Raw genomic sequence first — 23,797 nt, 5'->3', positions numbered from 1 at the left:
AAGCTCCAGGTAGAGTAAAGAATGCCAGAGGCATTTTTGTGGGTTATGAAAAAGGTCTCTACAGAGTAATTTTGTCTGAATCTGGTCAGGTGATTCTCACAAAGTTCCTAGAGAGTGCTCCAAAGCAAGAGCGGATAGTACAGACATTTCCCACAGGAAACGATTCAGATGATGATGATGAGTTTGATCTTATTGAGTTCAGTAGTACTGATGATGACAGCGATAGCTCAGACAGCTCAGTTGTCACAGTCATTGAGAGGAAATCTCACACAATGGATAGACCTTCACAGGTGAAGGAAGAACCACTGATTGCTACTGGTTCTCAACAGAGTCCAAAGGTTGAACCAGTGAGCACAGAGGATCAGAACCTCGTACGTAGGTCTGAGAGAGCAACGAAGGGTGTACCACCCAAGAGGTATTCAAAGGAGTTTGCTAACCTTGCATATGTTGCTATTGTAAACGACCAAGGACAGATTGAAGCTGTGTCTGAGTCAGAGACAAAGGCACAACAGAGAGTTGTTAACCGAGATAATGCGAAGTCACACAACCAGAGAGGTACATTGGTTAAACCAGTGGCGGGTAGTTCCAAGGGTGGAACTGAAACAACAGGGGAATGTTATAAATATAACAACTGTTTGTTTTCTTCTCTGGATGACGCTTTGCTCGCAGCACACATTGATACTTTAGGGGGAGTATGTTACCATAAAGCACCAATGCTGCAGCAAGCAAAGGCTTTAGCAGCTCAGCCAGCTGCTTGTGGCTAGAAAGCCAGACAGGATGTTTGTGACTGTTGCCATGGAAACAAAGGGGCAGTCCATTCTGTACTGAGCACCGGATGTTAGCTCAGTGTGTGTGTGTCATATGACCCGTACTGGATGTACTTGGGAGGAGTTTTCTTCTTGCTGTTGTTGAGTGCAGACATGATTCTCTGTACTGATGTAAGAGGCAGAAATAAATGATGTAAATAGTTTTCTGTCTGCTTCTTTCCCCTCCCTGGGGACACCAAAGGGGAGAGAGGAAGAACGGTGTGTTCCTCTCATACATCTGAGAAGAATCGCCGGACCTCGCCTGCTTATCAGCAGAGGTTGGGAGACGCGGGGAGGTCGACAGGAATATCTGCCGGTGCCTACGCTTGTGGCACATTCCTCTGACCCAGGCAGAATTCCAACACTGTTCCCAGGAGAGGTAAAGATCATTCAACAGTTTTCAAATTGAAAAACGGTGTTTCATTTTGAGACCTTTTGTAACACCATCCAGTTCATTTAACCACAACCTACGACCCTTGATGTTTTTACTGAAGCAAAAGGATTGATTCCATCCCTGTATCAAACAGCTGTGATTTGAGGATCGTCTGTTTCATAGCAGCTCCTGTGCCCCTTCCCTCTGCTGCATTTGGCATGAAATTGCCGGTGATTTCCCAGGAGTAAAAAGGCCTCCCTACTCTGGGCTTATTCTTGGGAATTACTTTGCAACAAAGAAGAAAGCTTTTCGTCTTCTGTTTCTTTTCATTTTTATGTTTTCAAAATGCTTGATATCTGACACTGATTTCTGTATATTGTGTTTTCTTTGTTTTTCAAGCTTTCATAAAAAATAGCCTTTGAAACCAGCTGGTACAGTGGTCAGAAGACTTGCCTTCGTGTCCACAGAATGGAGAAGAAAAGTTCACCCTACGAATCCCTGGGTGCGACCACAGAGACCTCCGGCTCCCACCTGGCTGAGCCTTCTCATTGCCAGCTCACTTTGATGCCCTCTGTTCCCAGAGATACCACTGGAAGAGCTGCTTCCCTTAGCCAGGAAGCGTCGGGGTCCCAGCAGCCTTCCCAGCAGGCCTCCCACATTTCCTCCTCCTTGGGCAGTGCTCCATTGCAGGTCCCTGAGCAGCTTTCTGAAGAAAGGCCCCATGGCACTGGCCAAAGTGCTTCCCTCCCATCTCTGGATGAGGTTTCTTCTTCCCAGTGCACCACCCAGGGAACGGGTCACCAGCGTGCAGCGACGTTCTCTAGTTTGCAGTCTGGGAGTAGGAAAAGTATGATCAGCTTTGAGGGCATCTCCTTTGAGAGTGCTCTCCAGGGGACCCAGGCTGTTTCCTCTACCTCTAAGTCTCCAGAGGGGTCTGTCCCAGCTCCGAGCACAGCTGATCTGGCTAAAGGCGGCCAGGGGCAAGGTCAGGTAAGTCCAGATTGAGAGGTAGGGAAAGGGCTTTGAGGCTGTAAGGCCCTCCTTGAGTCTCTCCAGCTGGTTTGGACAACTGCCCCCATCCCTGACCCCTGGCCATACCGCCTGGGCCTGGTGAGAGATGGAGCCCCAGAACACCTGGAGTGCACCAGGCTGGGGAAGGATGACATGAGGTGGAAGGCAAAAGGAAGGCAGACAGCCCATCCCGGGGTCGGTCCTTTTCCTCCTTCTAGCTTAATGGCTCACCTCAGCAGCCATCCTTTAAACTGGGGAAGCAGCAGCAGCTCATCAGAACTCACAAGTTAGGAAGTCCTATGTTATAGTGCCCATCTTCTTGTTATGTCCTGTTGGTGGGGAGAACGGTGCCGTTTTCCTGTGGGTGGGCAGCCAGCCGGCAGCAGGTAGGCCCAGGGAAATGGCTTTGTTGGGGGAGCCTCAGAACTCGTCCTCTGCATGTTTGTTCCCTGTTGCCCCAAAGTGGGAACTGTCTTGCAATTCAGGCTTGTGGCACACAGGTAGAGAAGGGGAGCCGTTTGTCTCTTCAGATGCCTGGGAGAAGAGAGCAGTGGGTGGGGGCAGCCTCTGCTCCCCTTCTAGAAAGGAGGCCTTTGCCAACATGGGTGCAATTCTGCTCCATGTGGGGAAAGTGTTTATCCATCATGGACTTGGGGGGATGCTGCTGCCAGCCAATATGGGCTTTGGAGGATATTTTTTTTTTACTGTAGACCTGTTTATTCTGCTGCATTTCAATGTTTGCCTATTTTCGGACCTAGTTGTAAAGTACCTTGAGATTCCCACATAAGAGGTTGCAGGTAAATACTCTAAAAATAAGAACTCCCCCCCCCATCATGTCACAAAGTCAATTGACACAGAGCCTAAAATAATGCCAACGAGCTCTTCTACCTGGAAGTGCAACATCAGCCCTTAAACACATCAGCATGATGTGCAGTTGTCACACGGCTATGACTCATAAGCCATGAATGCAGGTCTGAATAGTGCCCCTTTGGAAACCCCCACCCTCCATGCAGAAAAAGAGCATCTGCCCCTGAAATCCTATCAGTATAAAGTGTATGAATGACAGACAGCTAAAAAACTGTCTCCTCGGCTATTTGGCTCATGTGTCTCATAGAACAAACTCCGTGGACGAAAACAGCCTTGCCAGGAATGTGAGCCGACTTTAATCCAGCCTGCCCTGAAATATCTCAGAAGTGAAGCAGGAGAAAGAGGCCCAGTTTATGGCGGTGAGCTGACTTGGTTTTGAGTAGGAGGGTGTGCGCTGCAGGGGACTGGTCTGCTTATGTGAATAGGCTGGACTACAAAATATCTGGCTGCTCTTATATTCTTTTCCTGCAAGGCTGCAGTTAGGTTAGTGAGTGGCAGGCTATTGCCTATCTTGTGTTTCAGCAGCACTGTAGAGTCAGGCCAGATGGCAAATCCTGATAGTTGGGGTCGGGATGCATATGGAATGGGTTGGGGAAAGAGGGGTGGCCACTTCCAATCTACCAGGAAGCATTTTTCTGCTGGAGAAACAGCTTGCACCAGCAGAGGGAGGCAGCACTCCACAGAAAACCTCTCTGTCATACAAGCAGGGCTGGGAGGGGGCTGGAAGTGACCATATTCCAGATGAGGGGGAGCATGAAGCCAGGCTCTGGGCTTTCGTTTCGTGTTGGAATGGAGATGTAAAATCACTTCTTTTGTATTCAGGTCAGGACAACAGATCCACACCTGGGAGCTTGTCAAAAGTTAAAAGTTAAAAATGTAAAAGTGAAAAGTTAAAAATGTAAAGGCTAATGGAATTCTATTTAAAAATCAAAAGTCGCTGTGGTGGTTCAAGTTATAGTGTCAGACAAAAGACAAGATGGAAAAGGAAAGATAAGGAAGAGAGAAAAGAGATAGAGAGAAAAAGAAGAAAGAAAGAAAAAGAAAACACAAAAAATCCTACTGAAAATAGTTTGTTTGTTTGTTCAGAAAATAGAAGGAAAAGAAAAAAAACCATTGTAATAAGTAAATAGAAAAAGGGGGGAGTAGGGATGGAATAGTAGATATATATAGAGAGAGAATTCTTTAATGAGAAATTTTAAAAAAACTTTTTAAACTTGTTTTGAGTGATAGCAGCACTTTTGGCTGAGGTGTGGCATGCAGCTGAAACAGTATTTAAGGAAAATCAAGCATTCGGTGTGAAGCTCCAGGAGCTTGAAGAGAAACTCCAGGCATTGCCAGAACACTCCAGGAGCCGCAAGCCAGAGGTATTTTTGAGAATCCTGTCTTCACAAATTCCGGGGACATGGCCCTCCCAGTGTTAAGGTGGGGAGGTGGGGCTGCGAGTTTGCAGATAAGAGTCAAAAGTTAAAAATGTAAAGGCTAATGGAATTCTATTTAAAAATCAGGTCAGGACAACAGATCCACACCTGGGAGCTTGATGGCAGCTGAAGGGATCCACGGTGATCCAGGACAAGCTGCACTTGCTGCTCAGGTAAGGCCAGAAGGAGGCTTACCAGGCATCCCCGGTTGCCAGGGAGAGTCCCCGAATTCAGCAATCTGTCCCCGGCAGAAATTTGTCCCCGGAATGTCCCCGGATTTACGCCTGGGGACTTCCAGCACTGCAACATGGCTGACGCCATGGCAGCAAGCAGCATCGGAGGTCCCGACTACATCTGGGGACATCCCAGCCAGTTCCAGCCAGCCAATCCGCTGGCTGGGGGGGGGGTGCCCCGACCTTGCTGCAGCCGCCACTGAGGAGAGGGAGAGCCCGACCCGAGAGAGCAGACCCAGAGGAAGGTCTGTCTGCTTTAACGCCTCATTGCTGAGCAAAAAACAGCGTTCTTGGCCGTTCCTGTGGCGTACACCCCTCCCCCCTTTCTCCAGCTGGACGGCTTGTCTTTGGGGCGTTGAGGCAAAGCACAGCAGCGGGGATCCCCTGTCCCCCCCCCTTTGTGGGAGAGCTTGCTTGCAGATAGGGATAGTGCACGGTTGGAGAGCCTTTTATTTGTAATTGCTCTGGTTGCTTAGAAGGGTAGTTGGCGGATGAAGTTAATCAAGTCAACTTTAATCGTTTAACCTGCCAGAAAAAGGGCCAGTTTAAAACAGCGGCTGTCTAGTTCACAGAGTTCCTCAACAAGCATGCATGGAAACACCGGTTTCTATAATAATAATAATAATAATAATAATAATAATAATAATAATAAATTTTATTTATATCCCGCCCTCCCCAGCCGAAGCCGGGCTCAGGGCGGCTAACAACAATCAAATAATCAAAAAATCAAATAATCACACAATCTAAAAATATTTCATTATAAAAATTAATTAAATCAAATTGATGGCAACCAATTAAGCAAAGTTCTGTGCAGGTTGCCAGAGGAGGGAGTCAGGCTGTGCCCTGATCAAAGGCCTGGCGGAACAACTCTGTCTTGCAGGCCCTGCGGAAAGATGTCAAGTCCCGCAGGGCCCTAGTCTCTTGTGACAGAGCATTCCACCAGATTGGAGCCGCAGCCGAGAAGGCCCTGGCTCTAGTTGAGGCCAGCCTAACCTCTCTGAGGCCTGGGACCTTGAGGATGTTATTATTTGCAGACCGTAGGTTTCTCTGTGGGGCATACCAGGAGAGGCGGTCCCGTAGGTACGAGGGTCCTAGGCCGTATAGGGCTTTAAAGGTTAAAACCAGCACCTTAAACCTGATCCTGTACTCCACCGGGAGCCAGTGCAGCTGGTATAGTACCGGATGAATGTGATCTCGCAGCGAAGACCCCATAAGGAGTCTCGCCGAGGCATTCTGCACCCGCTGGAGTTTCTGGGTCAGTCTCAAGGGCAGCCCCACGTAGAGCGAGTTACAATAATCCAGTCTGGAGGTGACCGTCGCATGGATCACAGTGGCTAGGTCAGGGCGAGAGAGATAAGGGGCCAACTGCTTAGCTTGGCGGAGATGAAAAAATGCCGCCTTTGTTATAGCTGTAATCTGCGCCTCCATAGAAAGGGAGGTATCGAAGATTACACCCAAACTCTTAACGGACGGTGCTGGCACTAATTGCACCACCGCAAGAGATGGGAGTTGCCCCCTCAATCCCATATCGTCCCGCCCCAGCCAGAGGACCTCTGTCTTCGAAGGATTTAACTTCAACCGGCTCCCACGTAACCATCCAGCCACAGCTTCCAGACATCTGGTCAGTGTGTCTGGGGCCGAGTCAGGATGGCCATCCATCAACAGATAGAGTTGGGTGTCATCAGCATACTGATGGCAACCCAGCCCAAAACTCCGGACAAGCTGGGCGAGGGGGCGCATAAAGATGTTAAAAAGCATCGGGGAGAGAATCGCACCCTGAGGCACTCCACACACCAAGGAGTGGCGCGATGACAATTCCCCCCCAAGCGCCACCCTCTGTCCCCGACCAGAGAGAAACGAGCGCAGCCATTGAAGGACTGTGCCCTGGATCCCCATGTCGGCAAGGCGGTGGTCCAGGAGTTCGTGATCGACCATGTCAAAGGCTGCTGACAGATCTAGAAGAATCAGCAGCCCCGACCCACCTCGATCCAGCTGCCTGCGGAGATCATCTGTTAGGGCGACCAGAGCCGTCTCGGTCCCATGACCAGCGCGGAAGCCGGACTGGAATGGATCCAGAGCCGATGTTTCATCCAGAAACCTACCAAGCTGTTCAGCAACCGCTCTCTCAATCACCTTACCCAGGAATGGAAGATTCGAGACCGGGCGGTAATTGGATAGATCTGAGGGATCTAATGATGTTTTCTTTAAGAGCGGACGCACCACTGCCTCCTTCAGTTCCCCTGGGAATATCCCGGTGCCAAGGGACAAATTGATAATATCCCCCAGGGGGGCCCGCACCTCGTCTGGACACGCTCTAATCAGCCATGACGGGCACGGGTCAAGAGGACAGGTGGTGGGCTTTCCAGCTTGGAGGAATCTGTCCACATCGGCTGGAGATATCCGGTCAAAGTGGTCCAATACTGGACCCGAGGACAGTCGAGGGGCCTCCAGTTCCTTTATTGTATCCAAATTGGCAGGGAGGTCATGGCGGAGCAACAGGACCTTTTCCGCAAAAAAGCTCGCAAATGCCTCACAGCTGTGTGTCAGATTGTTATTTAAATTTGGCTGTCCTTCAAGGGACGTTAAAGACCGAATTATACTAAATAATTGCGCCGGGCGAGAGCTAGCGGATGCAATGGAGGCCGAGAAGTAAGACTTCTTAGCGGCCTTCACTGCCATCTCATAGGTTTTCATAAAAACCCTATAAGATGTTCTTGAGGCTCCGTCACGGGCACCCCGCCATACTCGCTCTAGCCGTCTGAGGTCCCGCTTCATTTTCCGAAGCTCCTCGGTAAACCAGGGAGCCTGGTTTCTGCGGGGTCGCAGAGGGCGCTTAGGTGCGATCTCATCGATGGCTGCCAGGAGCTGGGTATTCCAGCCCTCAACAAGCTCAGTCAATGAGTCGCCAGGGGGAGCAAGGTCCCACAAGGCTTGACGGAATCTATCAGGGTCCATCAGCCTCTGCGGGCGAGCCCAAATTGGCTCGCCACCTAAGCAGGGTGGGGGTGGAAAGTCAATCCTGGCTTTCAGAGCGTAGTGATCAGACCATGGCACCTTCATCGAAGGAGACATGATCACATCTATACCGGCGCCAAAGATCAAATCCAGCGTGTGGCCTGCTTGATGTGTGGGGCCCGAAACAAACTGGGAGAGCCCTAGTGTCGCCATGGAAGACACCAGGTCCAGAGCCTGTGAGGAGGGAGTGGCATCAGCGTGGAAGTTGAAGTCTCCCAATACCAATAGGTTAGGGAACTCCAAGGCCCAGCCGGCCACTGCCTCCAGCAGGCCTGACAGGGTGGCTGATGGTGCGCTAGGTGGCCGGTACACCAGCCAGACAGCCAAGCTCTCCTCGGAGCCCCACACTAGGCCAACACATTCAATGCCGGGGATCGATGGCGAAGGTAGAGCCCTGAAAGAACAATCTTCCCGGATTAATACTGCCACCCCTCCCCCCCGGCCCACAGTCCGTGACTGGTGGAGGACGGAGAAACCCGGGGGCGCCATCTCTCGTAAGGTAACAGTTACCCCTTCGCGCACCCAGGTCTCCGTCACACAAGCCAGGTCGACCCCCTGCGAGGTAAAGAAATCTCGCAGGGTAGCGGTTTTGTTGCCTATAGACCTGGCATTGCACAGCACCAGTGAAGGAGGTGAGTACTCCTTGCTCACCCTACCCTCGTCTCTCGGGATGGGGCGCAGATTGGAAGGGGTACGAGCATATCCGTATCTCGATCCCCTTCGCCTATAACATCTGCCCCCACCGCCATACCTCCCTCGCCCCTCCACGGTAGCAATCCCAAGCCTCATACTAACCTCCATTTACCAAATAGAAAGCAAAACAACCTAAAACAATTATGCCCAAACAAAACCAATCCCCACCCCACTCAATGTTCAACCCCAAAAACAAAACAAGACGGAAGAAACAAAAATACATAGATAAAAACCACCATTCATGGTGGTACAACAAAGTAAACAATAAAAGCACCTTTAAAACACCTTAAAATATACATAAACATCTTTGACATTTGCTGCAGATAATGAAATAATATAATATTATAAAAACAACAACCCCCATTTAAGGTGCTGCGAATTAAAAGCAATTAAAGCATTTAAAACCATTTTGTCCATTGCTGCCGGTAGCTGCTCAGTCCTCTAAACTGTAATGGTAGTGCAGACCCCGCCCCCTAGGCCGGATGGAGTTGGCAGGAGAGGGAGCGGTCTTCCCAGCACTCACAAAGCAGCAGCAGCAGTCGTGTCCCGGAGGCCTCTCTCAGGCCTCTTATGCTGTGGCGATGAGTGCAGGCCCCGCCCCCTAGGCCGGATGGAGTTGGCAGAAAAGGGAGCGGTCCTCCCAACACTCACGCGAGCAGCAGCAGCAGCAGCAGCAGTGTCCCGGAGGCCTTGATGGAGGCCCTCAAGCTGTGGCAGTGAGTGCAGGCCCCGCCCCCTAGGCCGGATGGAGTTGGCAGGAGAGGGAGCGGTCTTCCCAGCACTCACAAAGCAGCAGCAGCAGTCGAACTGAAATGTGCTTCATTTGCAACTAAGTAGAGCCTCTCTGCTAATGCAGAGCACAAGCCACAGCTTCAGGCAAGGCCATTTATATACCCAGAATCCAGAGCAGCCTTTTCTCCTACTCCTCTGAAGTACCACCACTGCAACACCAGCGCTTGGCCTTCTGGCACCTGCAGGCAAGGGAAAGAGCTCTTTAGCACCCTGGGGTGGAGCTCCTTCTCAGCAATAGCACTGTCTGCTCATTCCCAACTTCTTCAACCAGTGCCTCTGTGCCTTCTGTAAATGCCTGGAGTAAATGTCTAGCAGGAAGTGTCTGTCCTCTCCAGCATGTTGAAATACTGAAGAAGGCGCCCAATAGCCCTAAGATGTGGGCGGAAACAGTACTTAATGATTATGAAGCATTGCCTATGAAGGTCCAGGAGCTTGAAGAGAAACTCCAGCCATTGCCAGCAATACTCCCGGAGCCGCAAGCAAGAGGTATTTTTGAGAATCCTGTCTTCACAAATTCCGGGGACATGGCCCTCCCAGTGTTAAGGTGGGGAGGTGGGGTTGGGAGTTTGCAGATAAGAGTCAAAAGTTAAAAATGTAAAGGCTAATGGAATTCTATTTAAAAATCAAAAGTCGCTGTGGTGGTTCAAGTTGTAGTGTGAGACAAAAGACAAGATGGAAAAGAAAAGATAAGGAAGAGAGACAAGAGATAGAGAGAAAAAGAAGAAAGAAAGAAAAAGAAAATACAAAAAATCCTACTGAAAATAGTTTGTTTGTTTGTTCAGAAAAGAGAAGGAAAATAAGTAATAAGTAAATAGAAAAAGGGGGGAGTGGGGATGGAAAAGTAGATATATAGAGAGAGAATTCTTTAATGAGAATTTTTTTAAAAAACTATTTTTTAAAAAAGAGAAAAATGAGTAATAATAATGAAAACGAGTAAATGAGTAAGAAGTGAATAGAAATGGATGAATAATGAGTAATAATGTATTAATAAAAAAGGGAGGGTTTTGTGTATAACTAAAGAAGAAGGAGGAGGAGGAGAGAGAGAGAGAGAGAGAGAGAGAGAAGGGAACAAGAAAAAGGGGCAGTTTTAATTCTCCCGTGGGACCCCCAGGGCTTGGTGTCGGGTCCCTAGATCGGGGCTGAGGCGGCGGTTCCAGGAAATGGGCTCCAGTGGTTCAGGTTGCCTACCTGGGTTCATAGGGTTTTAAAATACTGATAAGAAATGGACTGAAAATAAACTCAATAACATAAAGCATGGTTTTTGCTGTGCCCCCCTGCACTGGCAGGGGAGGGTCCACGCCGCGTTCTTCTAGCCCCCAGCTGGTCCCCGGTGCGCGGTTCCTCTGCTCTTTTACTCCAGCCGCTGGTGATATTGGCTTGGGGTCGGAGCTGGGCTAGGTGGGGCGTTCCCTCCGGGCTTCCCTGTCTCTCCCGATCCCCTCCTATCGTTCTCCCCCCCCCCCATGTTACCTGTGGGGGCACCTTACCAATACAGTCGTACCTTGGATCCCAAACGCCTTGCGACTCGAATGTTTTGGCTCCCGAATGCCACAAACCCGGAAGTGAGTGTTCCAGTTTGTGAATGTTCTTTGGAGCCCAAATGTCCGACGGGGCTTCCGCGGCTTCGGATTGAGTGCAGGAAGCTCCTGCAGCGAATCGGAAGCCGCGCCTTGGTTTCCGAATGTTTTGCAAGTCAAATGGACTTCTGGAATGGATTCCGTTTGACTTCCGAGGTACCACTGTATATCTTCTCGGAGCAGGGGCAATCCCATTGCCGCCTTCAGTTCTGGTAAAGCTAAGAATTGCTTGTGCAGATCTTGATGCCTTCAAGGCCGAGGCTGTCATCTGATGAGACCCAGTACTCCTATGAGAGAAGCAACCTCTTGTTCCGCTCGGTTCAGGTTACGTCTTTTCAGGTTGCGTCCTGCGGCGACCCGGAAGTAACGGAAAAGGTTACTTCCAGGTTTCGCTGCTCGCGCATGTGCAGACGCTCAGAATGACGTCACGCGCATGCACAGAAGCGGCAAATCGTGACCCACACACACGCAGACGTGGGTTGCGTTCTGCTCATGATGCGAACGGGGCTCCGGAACGGATCCCGTTCGCAACCAGAGGTACCACTGTAGTTGAAATGCCTGGCTTGTTCAATGGCTTGTCCATTTAGGAGCCATTTCTGCTTCCTGGGCTGTGCCCCCAATACTACAGCTTTTGTCTTGGAATAATTTGTATTCAACTCTTTGTTACGACACAGTCTCCCAAAGTTCTTTAGTAATCGCCTCATACCCACTTGCGTTTGTGCTAACAACACCGTATCGTTGGCATGTAGCAAAATGGATACATTATGGGATAAAACTGAAACAGGGAAATATCTGGCCATTTGGGTTCCTTTATTACATCATTTACATAAATGTTAAGAAGCAGAATTTTAGAAAGTATTTCAAAGTGTTTAAAATGATTTAGGAATTACAAGGTTAACTTTTTAAAAAAGATATTAAATAAGTTTTAAAAGCCTGTATGTGTAACTACTGATGATGTTGGGGGGTGGTGGCAGCTGTGGTTGTAAGACTCCCTTAAAACTGATTTACAGTGCTGGCTCTTGGGGATTGAAAGGGCACATAAAAAGACCTTGCCCCAAATTAAAGAAAAAACAACAAACAACCCCAGTCAAACAATTAAAAAAACCAGCCTGTGGAGCTCAGATGAACAAGTCCCACTTTGGTGCAACTTGACCGGAATGACATGCACAGATGCTCCCTTCTTTTTCTGAGTTAAAGCAGCTCTTTTGGCTGAGCTGTGGCATGGAGCTGAAACAGTATTTTTTTAAAAATGATATTTATTGAGAATTTAAAATTACAGAGGAAAAAGGAAAAGGACAAAAGGTAGACAAAAAGTGAAATTAAACAATACAAGTCAATAAAAAGCAAAAAGCAAAAAAAAAGAAAAAAACAAAACACACAATACATAAAAACCAAAAACAAAAATAAACAAAAAATTAAAAAACAAATCCAATATTCCCAAATCTTTATCTTTCGTTAACTTGTTTCATCGACCTCCTCACACCTCCCTTTTTTGTATTCTAGTTATTAATTATCTCAGCAAATCCTTTCCATCTTTCACTATATTCTGTCATTAAATTACCTTAATTTATTTTAACCTTATCTTACCATGAAAAGCCCTAAAGCTTAAAACTTAAAACTTATTTATACATAATTCCTTTTAACATTTCTACTAAAGCCAAATAGTTTCATTCCAACATTTTTCTAATACTCATTAATTTTACAATAATTTTCTAAATGAATTTTTAAAACTTTCTTCCAATCTTCATCCATCGTCTCTTCTTCCTGGTCTCGGGTTTTAACAGTCCTTTCTATCCTTTCCATCTAGTCCATCAACCTGGTGACCTTCTATCCGAGGCTCTTAAGTCTTTTCCATGTCCCTTCTGTAGGTCTTCTTCATGTTTATACCTGCACTTTGCTTTATCTTCTGCTGATCTTATTCTTAATTTCCTTCCTTTCTCTCGGGGAGACTCCAACTTGACAATATCTTTATCCCTTCTCAACAAGTCAGCCCATTCTCCATAGTCAGCACTGAAATCCAAAAGATATTTGAAGGCATGTTTCAAAGTCCCTCCAAGGTTAAGGGCCTCCACAACTCCAAACTCCCCCTGGCCCAAAACCAGATCCGAAAAGTCAAAATATCCCTGCATAGGGGGATCTATCCAACTTCCCATCTCCAGACCAAACAGTACTCCATCTCTCCAAATCTGACTTTCTCCAGGTTCAGTCGTCAGAAACAACAACTTATGTTCCTGCAAGGCCGCAGCTCTCTCTATTTCTATTACTTGAGGTTCAGCAACAACCTCCTCCTTTATCTTCTTCACAACTTGCTCTGTCAAAGCACATTCCTGGGTTGGTTCCTGAGTGGTTTCTATATAGGTATTCACTGTTTGTCCAAAATTGCCAACTGCAACAGTCATCAAATCCATCTTCTCATGTAGCTGTTCCAGTAAAGCGCTTGTCTTGCAAAAAGCAAGCACTAAAGCTTCTTCTGGGCACATTCTTGTTCAAGGTCGATGTCTGGTCTCACAATCTTTAATCTCTACAGCTGCAGAATTCCCCAGATCGACTCTAACAACAGTTTCACAAGCTCCCTCTAGAGGAAACAATTTCTATTTGTATCTGTCTTTTTAAAAGCAGATCCAGCAACAAAATTCCTTTCGTTTTTCAGATATTTTGTTCCTTTTAAGTGCAAAAGGGAACATTGGAATCAATATGTTTCTCTTTTTTAACTATCTGTCAAAAACGTTTTATCCACAGTCAATGGACTTCCCCAAAGCATCTGTCTCTGACACCCCGCTCCCAGGTTCAAGACAGTGGAAATTTATCTTTCTTTACTCTCTCTTCTGCAGGTTTAAACAGTCTAAATTCCCCCCCCTCTTCTCCTGCTTCCAAGGAGGGTTTGGTAATTTTAACCGATGGAAATTTAGTCCTTTACAAACGACTTTCCAGACTCTAGCTTGCAATGTCTTTGCTTCAATCTATTTACAAAAGCGGAAGGCCGACTTCCTGTTTAGACCTTCCCGCTTCGGTGCCAAATTAAGAAGTTTCATAGTCCAATTTTCCGTTCTACTCACGGGCAGTTGTTTAAAATCCAATTGTCCACAGGAAAAAGTCAGCGCTCTCCGGCAACAGCAATGCGGCTTCACTCCGTGAAAAGAGCAGTCGATTCAAAGCACTGCGCCATTCACCCCACGTCGCTCCGGATCCCCGAAACCGGGTTTCCCCGTGAGTAGGGAAGGCGCAAAAGGTGCCAGCCGAATCCCACGTCCACAGGCTTCTCCTGCCTGTGGTTTTTGGTGGGTCTCCGCCTCGCCGTGGCAGTCCAGACCCTAGTTCTCACGAAGCGGATTCCTCCCAATCAGAGGAAATCCGCCATTGCCGGAGGCGCTAACCCGGAAGTCCGGAGCTGAAACAGTATTTAAGGAAGCTGAAGCATTCTGTGTGAAGCTCCAGGAGCTTGAAGAGAAACTCCAGGCGTTGCCAGCAACACTCCAGGAGCTGCAAGCCAGAGGTATTTTTGAGAATCCTGTCTTCACATGGCCCTCCCTCCCAATGGGTTTCAAGTCCCATTATCCCTGATGAGCGCTGGCCATGTTGGCTGGGGCTTAGGGGAGTCCCACCACAGTCTGGAGCCCAGTTCAGTGCGCCTTTGTGGGCAGCTGGTAGCCATGCCAGGGTCACCTCCACTGCGTGGAAGGGGTGGCCTCCCCCCCACCCCATGCACAGGAGACCAGAGGCCAGTAGCAGACTGTGCATCTGCCTCTGAAGGGCACAAAGGTTTGCTGCCTCCTTGTGTGCCCATTTTCTTGCCAAAAAGAATCAAAATACAGCATATGGTTGCACATACCAGGCACCAGTGTTAATGGTGGTTCTTTGGCTTTTCCTTCAGGTGAGGAACACGAGGAGGAGGAGGAGCAGCAGCAGGATGAGGAGAAGGAAAAATAAAGAAAATGGGGGGGGGATATATATTTTCCTATATATTTCTATTATTAGTTCTATGTATTGCTTCTTTATTTAATAAAATTTATTTTCGAAAAGCACGTCAAAGTGCAAGTAGATAAATAGGTACCGCTCCGGCGGGAAGGTAAACAGCGTCTCCGTGCGCTGCTCTGGTTTGCCAGAAGCGGCTTAGACATGCTGGCCACATAACCTGGAAGCTGTACACCGGCTGCCTCGGCCAGTAAAGCGAGATGAGCGCCGCAACCCCAGAGTCGGTCATGACTGGACCAAATGGTCAGGGGTCCCTTTACCTTTACTATTGCTTCTTTATTTAATAAAATTTATTTTAAAATGCCTGCAAAGTGGTTTACCAAAACAAAAAACAAAAAAACCACCACAGCAGTCAAATCAAGAAAAATTCACAATCCTACTTTAAAACATCCAAAAGCTAAAATATTAAAAGAGATGAAAATTACTTCAACTTCCTAAGCTTCTAGGTATGCTTGCCTAAACAAGAATGCTTTTAGCAGGTGCCTGAAAAGCGTCTAGCAAAGGCACGTGCTTTGTTGCAAGAGGCGGGGAGTTCCAAAGGGCAGGTGCTGCCACACTAAACAATGCAGCACTGGGCGCCTCTCACAGAATCAAAGGCTAAAATTGGGTCGAGTGCTTCTCCAGAATCTCTTTCCAGGATTATGGCTTCACATGCCTCCTTCTAATAGCAAATTCATCTGGGGAGACCCGATAGACGGTGGACAAACACATGGAAAGCACATTTGGTGGTGGGGAATAAGAGTGTGCTGCTCCACAAACCTTAAAAAGCACCCTCTCCAATGGCATGGCACTTGGATGACCCTGTGGTTCTACAACTGGGGCTGAGGGTGAGGAAACAATTACTGAGACAGCTAAAGTGCTGGTGGTGAAAAACCCACTTCAAATGAGACCAAACACGGGTTAGAGCTCAACGCCGAGCCTACCAAGTGGCGATAGCGACGGTGGGGAGGACCATTGTTGCTGGATCTGTTGGTGAAAACAGTACCAGGAGACTCTTTCAGGTGGTTCATAGTCTAACAGAACCACCTTTGCCATCAGAGTCTGATACAGAGTCCAAGATCTCCTGTAATGACTCCTGTCATGAGTTTTTCTGCAGATAAAAAGAGGGAGACTCCACCAAGGTAGGAGGGTGCCAGAGCTCTGCCTAGTCAGAGACATAGTATGGCTTGCCAGTTCCCACGTGGAGGAGGGGGTAGGAGGGAGGGAAACAGACGGAGTATGCATGCGCATTCGACTGCCTAATGGCATCCACATCACCCAGGGGATCACAGCCACAGAGATAAGAAAAGAAGAGCCACCCAACTTACCTGATCGCATGGACAAGCCGTTGTCATCGGACCCCAGTGATGGAAGCGTGCAGCTGTATTGAGGCAGCACCAGGTGCTGAAATTGTGCACCTCTAACAATTTTGTGCCTGGGGCAACTGCCCCTGTGCCCCGCAGCCCACTACGCCACTGGGTCTAGTCAAGTAAAGTGAAGTTGATCCTCCACTGTGGGTTACTTTTGTTCAAAGCAAGATTCCTCTGGAGGGAGAGGATGTTGCAAAGTAAGTCAGAGGCAAAGCAGCCCCAAGCCAGGTTCTGTGTTTGCCCAGATGATTTGCAGTGAGCCAAGGGCTGAACTGCTGCTGTATTTTCATAGCCCAGAACAGCAGGTGTAGGCGAAAGGTCTAAAGTTAGACAACCAGGTCTTGGTCAAGGCATCCGCTGACCAGCAGGCCATAGAGAAGAGGAACGTCAGCATTTCAACTCTCTGAAAACTCCGCTGGGGTTCTGTAATCTCTGGTGATACATCCCACTGGCTGAGGTGTGGTGAGCTGCAAACTGACTCCCACAAGTCACCAGCTGAGAGGTCCATGGTTCAGATGCCACTACACCCCTAGGTGCTGAAAAGTACCAACTTGAATGGTTCTGAAAGGAAATCAGACAAATTCAACGTTGAGATTTATATGCAGTAAAACACCCCAAAATCTTTCCTGTACTGAAGCCAATTGGATTGACTGTTGAATCTTCTTCCAAGTACTTTGGAAAGGACAGGAGCTTTCCCTGCACTTGAGAGCAGTCAGCTAACGTAGGGGTACAGGACAGGCCACAGGACGCTCCCAGCTCAATCCCCTCACCTCAGCATCGGCCGCCTGAGGCAGCTGCCTAACTCTGGCTCATCAGAGGTCCGGCCCTGCTTGGGAATATGAGTGGGAGAGGGCCATTGCACTCAGGTCCTGCTTATGGGCTTGTTGTGAGCCTCTGCTGGGCAACTATGGGGAACAAGGTGCTGGACTAGATCATCCATTGGTCTAATCCAGAAGGACTGTTCTTACATCCGGGCTGGACTGGAGGCAACTCCAACTTGCAAAAAGCCCTGGAACACCAAGAATTGCAGACTCCCACACTAGCAAGCAAATGAGCTATGGCTTTGCTTCTTAAAACAAAAGAAAAAAACAAACCCCTTTTGCCAAGCTTGGCGACCACGTCCAGTAGCAAACAGACCAATGAAAGTTGCATTTTTGGGTGGGTAGGAAGGGTGTCATTTTCCTTTGGCTGATTTAGGTCCTCGGCTTTTAGACTCCAGAACTGGCACAAACAGGGATGGAACTCTGCTTCAGTTCAAAGGGAGGTATGATTGGCAGGCAAGGTGACACAGCCAGTTATGTGGAAGGGAGGAGGAGGAGGGTGGGGAGGTCACAAGGGAGGAAAGAGCTCTGCACCTCAGCTCGGAATTCTTTTGGAAGAGTGGAGGGGAACAGAGGAAACCTTTCTTCCCTTTCAGTCTTTTCTCCCCCCCCCCTCCTTTTTCCTTTCCCCCCCTTTTTAAGAATATGCTATACGGAATTTCCGAGGGGGAAATTCGCTAGGGATCTCGCCTTCCCCAGAAACCCCTCCACATAGCTAGGGCGCGAGACAATGAGCTTGAGAAAGCCCTTTCCTTCCCCTCTCGCACCAAGCACCACATCTTTCTTTATGAATAAAAGACCCTGCTTCCCTCTTTCTGGTATGAAAGCGTATCAATATGAACGGGGACTTGGGCATGAACTCTGTATTTACATACTGCTGCGTATAGACCAATCAAAAGCATCGGATTTGGACAGCTAGCCAATAGCGGATAGCGGCCTCTAGTGGACAGAATCTTTCTTGTACCGCTGCCTGTTTCCGTTCTGCAGAGCAGCGGAGCTTCGCCAGCTTGACTGAGCTCCTGAGTGGCTGCCGGCTGAGAGAACAATGGACTCAGTCCATCAAAAGCCCATTAACTGGTTTCTATTGCCAAAAGTGATCCTTTGTTGCAAGAAATATGTCAAGCCACTTCCCTTACGGACTGCCGGCTTAGGAAAAGCCCCTCACTTCAGAAAATCCTCGAAAATCAACCCCCTGCATCAATTTCCTCCATTCCAACGCCATTCTTGCCCTTAAGGAAAGGACTCTTTCCCCCTCTATCTCCCGCCATAATCCCTCAAGCGTGAGGACACGTGTACACCCCGCCCCCCCCACCCAGGGAAGTGCCCAAAGGTGACAATTACTGAGCAGTTAGTTGGCCAAAGAAACCAAGAGCCCATCCCCAGACTTGCCCCAGGGTATGGATGTGCAGGAGGGACGTGGGTGGCGCTGCGGTCTAAACCACAGAGCCTAGGGTTGCCGATCAGAAGGTCGGCAGTTCGAATTCCCGCGACGGGCTGAGCTCCCGTTGCTCGGTCCCTGCTCCTGCCAACCTAGCAGTTCGAAAGCACGTCCAAGTGCAAGTAGATCAATAGGTGCCGCTCCAGTGGGAAGGTAAACGGCGTTTCCGTGCGCAGCTCTGGTTCGCCAGAAGTGGCATAGTCCTGCTGGCCACATGACCCGGAAGCTGCACGCCAGCTCCCTTGGCCAATAAAGTGAGATGAGCGCTGCAACCCCGAGTCGGTCACGACTGGACCTAATGGTCAGGGCTCCCTTTACCTTTAGCTTTACTTAAGAGGTGCCTGAACATGCTTACCTGTGTTAAGCTTGTACTGAGTGAGAAGTCTGGACATGTTTGCCTATGGCCTGTCCACCGTCCCTTATATCTGTGGGAATGTTCAGGGATGCAGGAGAGGATATATTGTCTGATTATATCCTTATCCAACTTGTGTTAACAAGTTCCACAATTTAGCAGAGTAACATTCCCCTCTTCTAAAATTTGCAGCGGATGCGTTTGCTCAGGCTTGCTAAAGCCTCTATAATAACTGTTCTGGTATTTCCCCCTTATTCCCTCATAAAAGATAAGACACGACACAGTCTTCTATAAAAGTATAAAAAGAGTTTACTCACATTCTGTTCACAATCGGATCCCAGAAGGCAGACTTAGCTTAGAAAAGTAACATATACTTGAAAACTATTCCATAAGAAGACAGTCCCTTTGTCCTCTCTTGGCTGGAGGCCAAAAGGGCATCTTTGGCTAAGCAGATGTTGCTTCTTCGATGCATGTGGCGAAAGAGAGAGAGATGGCTGCCCTGCCCTGTGCTTTTGTCGTTACCTGCACAGGTGAGGCCACACCCACCTTTAGTCACATGTAAAGGAAGTTTGTCCCAGCCCAGATTCCTATGCCCCACAAATAACCCAGAGATGCATTTTGAGGAAGAGGATACATTCTACTCATGTTAAAACACGCTGATTCCTGGACCATCCGCGGGATGGATTGAGAAGGCGATTGGGTCTGTACGCAATGTATTCTGGGTGACCGTGGGAAGTTTTAAAAGTCAGTGTCACCCCATGTTCGGGGTTCTTACTCCTGTGGGAACCTGTTGCGCAACAAAAAAAGATCTTGGTCTACTGACCACTGTTTTGCTCCAATTTGTGGCTGGAATCTCCTTCATTTCTGACCGCAAGTACCCGCGGCCTCTGCCCGATGAGCTGGGCTGTTGAGTAGCCTCACACCCCGGAATTTTCTTTTTTAAAAAAATAATAATTATAATAATAATTTTTATTAACCGGCCAATCAAATCAAATTAAATCACATCACATAGATTCCGAATTACAAAGCCGAATTTTAAATTTTGTTGTTGAGGGGACCCATATTTCAAGATCTGAAGGGGGATTCTGATCATCTTCTTGCAACTGCTTTAATGTCCAAATCAGTCCAAACAGAGTTCATAATTCTATCCAGTCTTATCTTGCTGTTTCCACATCACATCTTGTTCATATATTTTTTCTTTTTTCTTTATGATCTCTTCTGATAGTCTCCTTAAGCCGATAAACACCAATAATAATCCTGTGTGAATTTTTCCGTTCTTCCAATCCTCAAATCGAGATGGTTTCCATATATCATCGCCTTCATAGATAACATCGCTCTTTCCATCATTAATTACAGAACTGTCGAGGACTTCCGGTCAGCGCCATTAGCGAACGGAGGATTCCCTTCGTTCGGAGGGAATCGGCTCTGCAAAAATCGGGTCCTGAGTGCTGCGGCGAAGCGGGGACCCTCAGAAATCGCAGGCAGTGAAGCCTGCGAACGTGGAGACTCGGCGGGCACCCTTCAGCGCCCCCCCAACTCGCGAGGAAGCCTTTTTTTTGAGGCTTCGGAGCGGAACGGGGGAGAGGCACGGTGCTGTGAGTTGACTGCTGCTTTCGCGGAGCGAAGCCGTGTTGCCGTTGCTAGAGAGCGCTGATTTCTTTCCTGGAACATTCGGACTAAAAGACTACCCGTGAGTAGGTGAAATTGGACTTAAAAGATTGCGAATTGGATTAAATTTTTAAAAGGAAAAAAGACTGTGAATTGGAATGAAAATAAGGACTGAATTGGCTACCGCAGGGGGAGGTACATCCAGGAAGTCCGCTTCCCGTCTTGTAGATAGTGTAAAGCATAGAGACTTTGAGCTAAAACGTTGAAATTTAACTTGAAAAGAGCTGTTTTCCGACCTGAGAACTTTTTCTGAATCTACCCTTCTGAAAGTAGGCAAGGAAGGGGTTTGTTTTTGGACTGTGTAAAGTTGCTTAAAGAATAATCTGCCAGTGAGACGTCTCAGCTGTCAAAAGCTGTCAAAGAGATCTGCTGACAGTAAGGTGGATATATTGTGGCCAGCTTCGTTGGAAAAATAATTGGAAGGCTACTTTTTGGAACTGTTTCTTCTTCTCTGACTACAGTTTGTTTTTTTCTTTTGTTACTTTAAAAGGGAAAGTGACTGCTTTGGACTGTTGTAACAGTGTCCACCTAGGGGGACTTTCTGAAATTGCAACAAGGGAATTTTCCACTGGTAAACAGGAACAGCATATCTGAGACTGGCCTTGACTTTTACATTGTTATGGCAGATGGTAGAGAGAAATTAGACGCATCAGTTTTGAGGTCTGGGAAAGCCTGGGGGCATCGAAGGCAATCATCTGCTGGTTTGCCTACGACAGCAACACAAGCTAAGTCCAGTGGAATGGCAGAAGAAGTTCTAGCCAGTGCTCTGGCCAGGATTAATGAAACTTTATTACAACTTAGTACAAAGGTTGACGAGACGAATAAAAAGGTTGAAGAAACGAATAAGAAAGTTGATACTGCAAATAAAAAAATTGATTTAAATACAGAAACACTAGATAACTTGGGGAAAAAGGTGAACAGTAATACAGAATCCATTCAGAAACTATTGCAGGAGTCGAAGTCGACACAGGAAAAAACTGCTGCTGTGGAATTTAAAGTAGAGCAGCTGGAAACTGAGAAGGTACCTGGCTTACAGAAGGAAATTGCAGATCACGAGTTGACGCTGTCTATGATCGAACTCAGAGAGAAACAAACCAATCTAAGAATTAGAGCTGTTCCTGAGCTGGAGACGGGCACCTTGATAGATTTTTTGACACAAGAATTTGCAGAATTTTGGAAATCGGATTTGAAACAAGAAGATTTCAAGATTGTGAGGGCTTTCAGATTGGGAAAAGGAGGAAAAAAGATTAAAATAAGGGATTGTTTGATTACCCTCCGATCTAAAGAAGAGAGGGATAAAATTTTAGGTTTGCACTATGAGAAACCTTTGATAATTCTGCAATCAAAAGTGGAAATTTTTAAAGACATACCGAAACATCTTTTGGATTTAAGACAAGACTTTGGAGACTTGGTGGCCCTGCTGAGAAAAAGTAAGATCCTTTTTAGGTGGGAATTCCCTCAAGGCCTATCTTTTAGTTTCAAAGGAAGAAAGATAAAGATAAGATCAGTGGAGGAAAAAAACAAGTTCCTGAGCACATACGAAGAAGATCTACAGAAAGGACTGGGAAAAGAGCCTGCCGTACTGGACAAGAGTCCACAAAAAAAAGGGAAATCAACGCCACCGACAGATATAGATAAACTTTTGGGGGCTGCTGGGGGAGAAGGAGAGTAAGTACAATATGACACTGCAAGTATTAAGCTGGAACATTAATGGTTTGAACTCCCGGGAAAAAAGGGGGAGAGTATTTAATATATTAAAAAAAGAACATTTGGACTTGATTTGTCTACAAGAAACGCATGTGACAAGGCTACATCGGAAAATTTTGATCAATAAAAGACTAGGAGAAGAATTTATTTCATCAGACAATGTGAAAAAAAGAGGAGTAGTACTCTATGCAAAGGAAAGCCTGTCACCAAAATTTATATTTAAAGATGATCAAGGAAGATATATTGCAATTGAAATTCAGCTTCACGGTCAGAAGTTTTTGATATTAGGTATTTATGCGCCAAATGAGGGAAAATCAGAATTCTTCAAAAAACTGCATGAAATCCTATTGGACTATCTGGATTACAATATAATTTTGATGGGAGGTATGAATGGAGTAGTGTCTACAAACATGGATAAAGCCCAAAGACAAACGGTGACGAAAGATGGCAGACTACCAAAGACATTCTTTGAAATGACTGACAACATGGACCTTGTAGATATTTGGAGAACAAAGAACCCCTTGGAAAGAGAAGGAACCTTCTTCTCTGAAGCAAAAATGACATGGACAAGAATAGACCAAATTTGGATAACTAGGGGACTGGCCCCGAAGATTAAAAAAACGGTAATTTGCCCTAAAATTTGCTCTGATCACAACCCAGTAAAGATGGAAATGACATTAACGCCAATTGGAGCTTTTAGATGGAGGATGAATGACTCCTTGCTTAGGAATGAGGAAATCATCAAAAAGGCCCAGAAAAACTTGAGAGACTACTACGAGATAAACATGAACACTACGACCGAGAAAAGAGTGATTTGGGATGCAAGTAAAGCAGTTATGAGAGGGTTCTTAATACAACAAAACACAATTAGGAAAAGATTCCAAAATGAGAAGAGGGAAAAAATTTTGGAGAAAATAAAGGACGGAGAAAAGAGACTGAGGATAAAACCGAATTCACAGGAGATTTTAAAAGAGATAAAGCTATATCAAGTACAATATATGAAATTGACGAATCAGGAAATAGAATGGAAGATCAAACAGATGAGACAAAGGACATTTGAATCAGCAAATAAGTGTGGGAAATTGTTGGCATGGCAAATGAAAAAAAGACAAAAGCTTAATACTATTACGAACTTGGTGGTAGAAGGAAAGAGTATACAGAACCCTGTGGAGATTAGAAAGTGTTTTCAGAAGTATTTTAAACAGTTATACACGCAGGAGACTCAGAAAGAAATGGACATTGATCGGTTTTTGAGAACAAATGGACTACAAAAAATCTCTCAAGAAAGTAAATCGATGTTAAATTCTATAATAACTGACCAAGAGGTGGAAGGAGCTATTCAGGATATGAAATTGGGCAAATCTCCAGGGCCAGATGGTTTGACTGCAAAATACTATAAAACTTTGAAAGAATGGTTAATGCAGCCTCTGAAAGAAGTTTGCAATGAAATACTACGGGGAGGAAAGGCACCCGAGTCATGGAAAGAAGCTTATATTACACTCATACCAAAAACAGAAGCGGAAAAGACACAGCTTAAGAACTACCGTCCCATATCCTTACTTAATGTGGATTACAAAATTTTTGCAGAAATTATGGCTAAAAGATTAAAAAACGTACTGGTGAAAGAAATCCATAAAGACCAAGCGGGCTTTCTCCCGGGGAGGCATTTGTCAGATAATACGAGGAACATAATTAACATTTTAGA

The sequence above is a fragment of the Podarcis pityusensis genome (genome assembly GCF_964106645.2).
Source record: "Podarcis pityusensis genome assembly, chromosome: W".
In the NCBI taxonomy this organism is placed as follows: domain Eukaryota; kingdom Metazoa; phylum Chordata; class Lepidosauria; order Squamata; family Lacertidae; genus Podarcis; species Podarcis pityusensis.
This window is presented reverse-complemented; position numbering follows the sequence as displayed.